This window comes from Hipposideros armiger, unplaced genomic scaffold (genome assembly GCF_001890085.2).
Source record: "Hipposideros armiger isolate ML-2016 unplaced genomic scaffold, ASM189008v1 scaffold_424, whole genome shotgun sequence".
Classification (NCBI taxonomy): domain Eukaryota; kingdom Metazoa; phylum Chordata; class Mammalia; order Chiroptera; family Hipposideridae; genus Hipposideros; species Hipposideros armiger.
This window is the reverse complement of record NW_017731774.1, coordinates 705,253-714,623: the sequence shown is the minus strand read 5'-3', so window position 1 is coordinate 714,623 and position 9,371 is coordinate 705,253. Positions and strand designations below refer to the sequence as shown.

General features: G+C 44.2%; 1 pseudogene; it reads right to left on the bottom strand.

The window, feature by feature from the left end:
• Positions 1 to 2,416: 2,416 nt before the first annotated feature.
• Positions 2,417 to 3,181, bottom strand: LOC109394435 (ferritin light chain pseudogene; annotated as a pseudogene).
• Between the last annotated feature and the right edge of the window lie 6,190 nt (positions 3,182 to 9,371).

Here is a 9,371-nt window from a genome sequence, read left to right as displayed (position 1 = left end):
AGAGAGAGAGAGAGAGGGAGAGAGAGAAAGGGAGAGAGAGAGAGAGAGAGAGAGAGAGAGAGACAGAGACAGAGACAGAGAGAGAGAGACAGAGAGAGAGAGAATATTAAGAGTTCTGATGAGCCGTTTTGAGTTTCTGATGCTCTTTAGACATCCAGGATGCCAGAGAAGTAGCTGCCTATATGCGTCTGACACTCAGTGAAAATACCAACTTGGGAGTCTTTGGTGTAGCCTTCGGTCTTGGTGAGGTCACAGAGAGCGTAGAGAGAGATTTGCACATGCATGGCCGGAAGCTGATCCCCAGCAGTGCATTCCAACATTTAGAAGTCAGGCAAATGATGAGGAGTTAGCAGAACAATTTGAGGAGGAGCCAGTGGCATTGGATTGGAACCAGAAGAGTATAATGTCCTCACAGCAAACCAAGAAAAGGGAGTCGTCCAAGGAGGAGCAAGTGGTCAAGTCTACTGAGCTGAGAGGGTGAGTAAGGTGAGAACAACGGAGTGACTATTGCATTTGGCAGTAAGGGGCTACAGATAGCCCTGAGAAGATGTTGTCATTCATAAAATTAGAGTGGGTTCAGGAAAAATTGGGGGGTGTGAAAAATTAGAATCACTGAAGACAACTCTTTGGAAGTATGGTTGTGATAGGACAAATATGGGGCAGTAGCTAGAGAAAAGTATGGAATGAATTAAGCATTTGTCTTCAGAACGGAGGTACTGGAGCATGTTGTTTGCTGATACAAATGTACACTAGAGGGAATAAATCGATGATGTAGAAGATGTGACAAAGGGGCAGGAGAAGAATAAATTAGGAGGGGAGTCAGGGAGGATGGTAGGTGTGGTGATGAAAGGTGAGAAAGATCATATCTGAGTCTCTTTATTTTCTTAGTGACCTACAGGTAAGGACATAACCTAAGGCAGTGTGGATGGGGGTAGGTGACTTTTGATTGCCTTTGTATAAGGGTAGAAGCTGTACAGCCATGGATATGGGTATTTTCCTTTAGCCCTGACAGAACTAGTAATTTATATTAGGATGTGGGTTGGGTGGGGACAGCTATAAGTGGGGAGCATGAACTGGCTTTAAGCCTGTTGAGGAACCCACGTACTACAGCCTGAATGTGTTCCCCCAAACCCATGTGTCAAAATCCTAACCCCTAAAGATGATGGTCTTAGGAGGTGGGGCCTTTGGGAGGTCCTTAAACCATGAGGGTGGAGCCCTTGTGAATGGGATTAGTGCCCTTATAAAAGAGGCTGCCCACCGCACTGTATTTCTGAAGCTGATGTTGAATAATATTGTATGTCAACTATAATTATATATACATATAGTCATGGGACGTGGAGTAGAGAGTGGGAATGGAGTCAATGGAATTGTAATAGATAAGCATGATATCGGGGGTGGGAGGGCAGTAGATGGAGGGGGGTTGTTACTTTGTGAGGGTGAAAAGGATAACGATTGCATTGTTCTGTACCCCTGAAACTAATAATAAAATTTAAAAAAAATAAAAAAAGCTGCAGAGAGATCCTTAGGCCCACTTGACAACACAGCGAAAAGTCAGTGGCTGTGAATCAGGAGGGAGGCTCTTATGTGATCATGCTGGTGCCTCGATCTTGGACTTTCAGCCTCCAGAACTGTTAAAAATAAATTTCTGTTGTTTATCAATTATTCAATCTTTTGTTATAACTGCCTGAACCAACGAAGACACCACCACCCAGCTGCTGATGTATGCTGAGAAAATACAGTGTAGTGCCTTAATTAAAACCATGGACTTTGGAGTCGGTTAGCTTTGAAAGCAAATCCCAGTTCTGCTGTTCACTATTTTAAGTTTTGTAACCAACCTGAGCCTCAATTTTCACACCTATAAAACAGAAGTCATAGTAGTGTCCACTGGATGGACTACGGTAAGAGCAAAATACAGGGTAGTTATGGCGGCAGCTAATTGATCTACATATGAATGCATTTCTTTCCCCTGTGGTTTTCCTTTAGTATTGGTCAGTGACTCATCGGGTGATTGAAGGTAGTTTATGAAGGTGCAGGCGGTGTCAAGGGCAACCAACAAGGGAGGGGAAGCCCACCGCTTCGCCTGAAGAGGGAAGGTGAAGAGCGATGATTCAAATGGAGATGAGCTGTGGCTGCAGGGGAGGGCTGCCCACCGGGGCTGTGACCTTCTGCTGAGGAATGGAGCCAGCTGCTGCAGCTGGGTGGGGAAGCTGGGAAATGAGCACTCCAACTTCACCTTTCTCTTGTCCTCTGAACTTCTGATGACCTTTATTTTTATTTATTTATTTATTGTTTTGGCTGCTGCAAAAAGCTTTATTGTTTCAATTTGGTCCACGGTATGGGAGAGGGCCCCGGGGTGGTTAGAAGGCTGCCTAGCTGTTTCAGGGAGAGGCTCAGGCAGAAGCCCGATGCCAGGGGCATGCAGAGGGGCCCCTCAAAGGCCTCTGGGCTCCAAAGGCTCCTCGTCGTGCTTGAGGGGGAGCCTTTCGAACAGACACTCGCCAAGCCCGGCCTGGGGGCTGGCCAGCCTGCGGAGGTTATCAGGTGGCCGCCCATCTTCTTGATGAGTTTCACCTCATCTAGGAAGTGGTTCTCCAGGAAGTCCCAGACATGGGGGTCTGCGCGGGCAGAACCCAGGGCGTGCAGATCCAAAAGGGCCTGGTTCGGGTTCTTCTCCAGGGTCATAGCAGCTTCCATGGCATCCTGAGTTTCACCCCACTCGTCTTGGGAAGGCTTCTGCAGGTCCTGGAAGAGGGCGCGACCGCCACGCTGGTTTTGCATCTTCAGGAGACGTTCCGCACCCTCCCGCTTCTCCTCCGCCAACTCACGGGAGAAGTGGCTCGCGCCCTCCAGAGCCACATTGTCGCCGTCGAAATAGAAGCCCAGAGAGAGGTAGGTGGAGGAGGCCCGGGGATGCAAGTTGACCAGGCGGTGGACGGCGGCCTCCACCTCGGCGGAATAATTTTGACGAACTTGGGAGCTCATGGTTGCTCAGCAGTAAGGAGTTAAGCTCAAATAACGGTGTTAGCTGGTCTCGGAGGCCGAGGATGGCTGAGTTGGTTCCGAAGGTTGAGACTGGAAAAGTGGTTGGAGGGTGGTCGGAGGCTGGAAGAAGGGGCGTCCCTGGGTCTGTTCCGTCCAAACACTGTTGAAGCAAGAGACAGATCCAGGGGACAGCCGAGGAAACTCTGATGACCTTTATTTACCCTTGTGTCCCTGTGGCTTACTCCAACCCAGAGGCAAAGGTGCCCACTGATGCACTCTCTGCAGGACAGCTTCTGGAGCTGGAAGGTGGGAAGTAGACATGGAGGGGGCAGCAGAGAGTATTGAGCTCATCTGTCTTCACCCATTTTATATGAGCACCCAGGCTTTGTGATTATTTTGGGGGATGGCATCCTCAATAGGCTTATGTTTTGGAGGTTAGTGCCCACTGAGAAGAGTAGGCTACATGTCTTGGAGGTGAAAGGACAAAGGAGAGGTGTTTTGAGAAGCAGGAGGCCAACAAAGGGTGCCAAACCTGGGACCCCTAGAGTCCTGAGAGTCCTGAGGCAGCAAGAGCATGCTGGGGCTCTGGAAGCTCGAGAAGGTGGCAGGACACGAGCAGGGAAGGTTGAAGACGTCTCCAAGGGGACTGCAGCCGAAGCACAGGAGTTCCCTGCCTCTCCAAGGATCCCTAAACCCCAAACGTGTCAGGGAAGTGATGTAACATTTGTATCTCAAGGGCTGTGTGCTCAGGACAATGGCCATAATCAGTACAGGGCCATGAACAGTAATAAAAACTCTTAGACAACACTTTTTATATGCCAGGCTCTGTTCTTTGCGTTTTAGGTATTTTTAAGTCATTTAATCCTCTTAATAACCCCACGAGGTAGATACTATTATTCCCACTGTACAGATGAGGAAACTGAGACCCAGAGAGGGTGAGTAGCTTACATAATGTCTCAAAGCTGGTAAGTGGCAGAAGCAGGATGTGATCTCAGTGGCCTTACTCCAGGCTTTTAACTCAGTGCCTTGGTATCATGTACCTTTGCACCACTCTGGGAAATGGTGTGCCTCTAGGATGACTGAGGTTGATAGTCTTGCCAGGTCAGCAGGATGAGGGTTTAGAAGCTGTGGCAGGATGGTCTGCTCTGTCGGAGGATTGCTAAGATCATTGCCATCACCAGGAGGTGGGGTGGGAGTGGGGGGGTGTGTGGCCAGCAGCAGCTGAGAAGGACTCTGGGCCTCCGGAGAGGCTTTGGCAATGGTGACAGCTGCTTCTCTGGTCTAGGCAAGCTGGAAACTAGGCTTGTCCAAAACAGAAGTCTTAGGGTCTGAATGGAAACTCTTGCCCCAGCCAGGGCTTCTTCAAGGGTGGTCAGAAATGCCCGCCTGTGATGGGAGGAGCTGGCTGGAGACAGATGTTCCAGCAAGGTAGAGTAATGGATGTAGGTGAGAAGCAAGGGTGGATGGAGCTTGGAGAGAACTCCTGGAGCCAGTGGAAAGTAGGGAAGGGAGGCTTTTATAGGATGCTTGCCGCCAAGGTCAGAGAAAAAAAGAGGGCTGTTAAGGGTGCTGAGTTGTTTTAGACAGACAAGAGTGAGGTGGCCTCCAGTTCTCAGGGGGAGAATGTGGGTTTTTGGGAACAGAAGCCAGAGAATAGAGACAGAACAGTAAGCTCAGTTACAAGAAGCTTGTTGAAAGGATGTGGGGAAGAGTTGCTGGGGAGTCTTAGGCCAGGATCCCCGCTAGCAACTGAGAGGATGCTGACCTCACCATCGATGAAAGAGGCTCGCTGGCTTATGAATCAGCGAGGCCTGACCCATTTGGCCTCCGATCTGAAGTTGAGTTTAGCTACTTTGCAGCATGTGAACCTGAAATCCAAGTCCATGAAGCATCAGCCAAATTCAGAAATATTCTTCAGCTTGTCTATAAATCTTAAATCTGGGGATATACCCAGAGGCCCCACTGTGATACTAAAGCTAAATTATACATTAAGTCCTTAGCCTGGAATACTATGATTTTTCTATTTCAGACAGGTATTCATTAAAGGTCACTTGGCAGCCCCTGAAAAACAGTCTTTCACACTTAATGGCTGAGAGCTTGAACCCCTTTCCTCTGTCATTGCTCTGGATTTGGGCGGTAGGCTCAAAGTTGAGAAGGTGGGAAAAAATTACTGTTTTTTTCCTATGGTGCTTGGTAATTCTTTTTTTTTTAAGTATTTATTTTTCTTCATTATAAAAGTGATGGATGGTTATTAAAAATGTGAAGGAAATATAGAGAAAAAATGGAAGTGCAAAAGCATTCCCAGTCTAGTCCACCCACCAAATTTCGATATTGTTGGTTTTTCAGTATTTCCCTTCCAGTCCTGTTTTCTATAATGGAGAGATTTTTCTAACTTAATTAAGATCACACTGGATACATGATTATTTAACTTAAATTTTTTATTTAACACAATGTCATGAGCATCTTCCAGATGAGGATTTTTTTCTAAACTTCTAATTTGAAAAAAAAAATTTTAAACCACAAGAATAATACAATAAATACTCATTTATCCTTTACCCAAATTCACCAATTGTTAATATTTTGCCATACTTGCATTGTTTCTGATTCTATTACATATACAGTATTATTAATATTTCTTTTTCTGAATCATTTGAGATTGAGTCAAAGACTTTATGATCCTTTATTCCTAAATATTTTGGGAGTATCTCCTAAGAACAAGGGTACATACTCTTATGTGTTCACAATGCAATGATCACATTTAAGGTATTTAATACTGATACAATAGATTTATCAAATAAAAGTTCTTATTTACTTTTTGTCAATTGCTTCACCTAATGTCTGTTTAGCAATATCATTCCAAACTGGATCCTATCAGGGATAACACACTGAATTTAATAGGCACAACTCAGCTTGGTTTCCTATAATCTTAATGGGTTCCTCAGTTATCTCTCAGTTTGTAGGAATTAACATTTTTGCAGAGTACAGTTCTGTAGTTTAGTAGAATGACTCTTGATTAATATTTGTCTGTATCTATCTATCTATGTATTAGATGCATTAGAGCTGACAGGGTGTACATAGTATAATTTACCTAAAGATTTCAGCATAAGCTTTCTAATGGCGTCCAATTGTTTTCCATTATAAATAGAGTCATGATGAACTTTTACTTAAAGCACTGTAGGGAAGGTCCCTTTAAGATATGGTCTCCAGGGTGAAGTTACAGGATCAAAGACTGTGGACATTTGGAAAGCCTTTGATAACTTGCTCCATTGCTTTGCAAAAGGGTTGTGCTGGCCTGTGATGGTACTTGGAGATGCCTGCCTGAGATTCTTGTTTGAAATAGGCTCTATGTATTTCACAGCATGATTGTTCATATTGCTGGGGAGAACTTGTACCGGCTCATTTAGATGAGAAGTTGCAAACCCAAACACTTACTGGGGTCATCAGATACTACAAATGAATGAAGAGGGCTTGGTAGGGATTGGGGTGAATGGGAACGAACAGCAGCCCCTCACCTCCAGCTAATTTTTGCCATGCATTGCAGAAAACAACTGTCATTAACTCAGTGTTACCCAATCTCCCAACAATTGAACAGGGGCACGAAATCTAAATTTCTATGTACAATTTCCCATTTTAAAATGTTGGCAGTTCATTAAAACATTTTTAAAAAATCTTGTGTAAGTAAAATAAAACACATCTGTGATATGGATGTGTCTTGGAAGCTACCAATAGTTCATAACTGTGCTCTAGATTTTTCTTAAAACTTGACATTGTTTAATATATATTTTTTCTTCTTGGCATCCTATTAACTTTCATTTTCCAGGCTCTAAATTTCTGAGCTTCCTCCCTTAATCTCAGCCCACTGCACTATACTTTCTTTTTATACTTTCTTTTTAGTGTGCATTCTTAATAATCAAAAATTTCCCCTGAGCTTTAAAATCAGTCTTGTTGTTGAGCTCAGAAAATGGTGATCACATTAGAGAGACGGGATGAGATTGGAGTGTGACTGTCTGTTCAGACCCAGAGACATGAATGCCCTACCTGAAATTGCATGTGGTCAGGGTGATCAAAGACTAGATTTAGTTCTCTTGAATCCCTAGGTGGCAGAGATATTTCCTGGTAGGTGAATGTCCATTTGCTCCTTCACATTTCCCAGTCCCATTGCAGAGTGTCTGGGTCATGTGACTAGTTTTGACCAGTGGGTTATGAGTATAAGTAATGTGTGTTGCCTCTACAACAAAACATTTAAGAGCCTGTGTGTAGTTCCCTCCCAACACCCACCTCAGCTCTCTTCCCCTCTGTCTGTGACTGTGGACGGCATTGTTGAATCTGTACTTGAAGAATAGGTGCCTGGGGGATTGACTAAGGATTATACCATGGAGGATTTACAGATCAGCCACAGTCCTGTCATAATACAAGGAGCAAATGGGGAAGGTATGTGCCTTAATGCAGGGTCCACCTTTCAGAACAAGTGTAAGGAAGAGAACAAAATTTCCTGATAACTCAAGACTAACATTTTTCCAATGTGATAACTACCTTTTTGGAATTTACCTGTTGCTATCCAAAATATCCTCTTAAAATAAATCAGGTATCAACATCTCAATTCTACAGAACAGAAAACCGAGGCTAAGGACTTGTCCAAGGGTCTGACTCCAAATCATGTTCTTTTATTATCTTTATTATTATTATACCCTACTGAGCAGAAATTTGATGGATACAGAGCACAGTCCGTAGTAGAACTGACCAGTAGAGAATTAGAGACACCTATAATTCTGACAAAACCCTAGGGCAAAGTCTACCACCACCTTTGTTTATTTGTTTTTAATTCTGAAGTTAAAAGAAAGTACACGAGGAGAAAAAATGAGAGCAGTATAAAATTGCAAGAGCCATGCCTTTCCCTTGCTCAGGGAATTCCAGTTTTCTTCCCAGATGATGTTTCTGGGAGTCAAGAAAGGGAAGCCTGGCTTCCTCTAATGGAACAAATTAGAAATTCTATCATTTTATTTCTGATGACATATTTTCTAACCATAGACAAGTAATATATTAATAGTTTGCAAAATTGTCATCTGTTTTTTTTCTTTCTCAAAGAAAAGATCAAGGTCTCTCTCTACCTTTTAAAACATTTATAAGTCACATTCTTAACTTATTATAACTATACAATTTAAGGACTCCCTGTTTCTCTGCTCTTTTGCCTGGTCTTCAGTTGAGAGGGAAGATAATTGAAAACAAATTTCCCTTGTTTTCCTTTGAGTGCAGCACACCTCAAAAGTTCTTTTCAAAGTAATGAGTTTGCATGAGCCGGCCAGTACACAGGTAGATGACCCTCCAACAGGCTGTACGTGACAGCAGTGAAGCTGGGGACACCCAGCATGACAAGCTCCCAGGCTGTGTTATAAAAGCACCATTTTCATATGAGAGTTTTTTATCCCTGTGAGTGGACTCCGTGTTGGCTGGGAACTTGGGTCCCATTTGGGGGCATTATATCATGGAGTACAGATGTGCAGGCGGTTCAGCAGACATCCACACATGTTGGAAGTTGAGGACACAGAATGCCAGAGTGCATGTCTCTGACAGCAGATCACCAGTTGGTACAGAACAGAAGCAAGAGCCTTTACGTCTGTAGTGGAAGGATGGCTGCAGACTTTATTTTAAGGGTTTCTGTTTCTCCTCGGGGTTTTGACTTGCAATGATTATGACAGACTCTGTTATTGGTCAGCACACATTCTCTACATCTCCTGCTACCTCTGTGGGAAAAAGATACTCTCCTGTCCCAGTGGTGTTGAGCTTGGTCATGTGACTTGATATGTCCAAAGAAAATGGGAGGCTGGCATGCCAGTTCCAAACCTAGTCCTTAAGTTCCAAACCTGATGCCTTAAGAGTTTTTTGTCTGTATTGCACATCTACTATTACCATGAAGAAAAACATGTACTGGGTAGCTTACTGGTCCCAGAATGAGAGATACATGGGGCAGAGCTGGACCTGACCCATGGGACCCTTGGCCTGAGGGCCAAGCCTGGCCCAGCTTGGATCAGCCCAACTCTAGGCATGTGAGTGAGAAATGAAGTGCTTCTCATTGTATGTTGCTGAGATCTTGTAGTTGTAAGTAGCACAGCAACAACTTACTGATTCAAATGTGCCTGTCTTTTCCTAAACTCACCAGCTATGGATAGAGTCATAGTAAAGATGCTATTTCATATTTTTTTGTTGATTCTGACACCCACTTATTCCCAAAGGCTCCGCTTCTTGCCCTAGATATTTCTGAAAACCTCTGGGGATGCCTCATGTCTAATCACAAACCAGGTCAGAGCTGCTGCACTGTTCTCTCTTCTAGATATCCCTGGCCTCCTGGCTGAAAGGAACAGGCATTGTCAACAGTATAGGACCATGGGGCG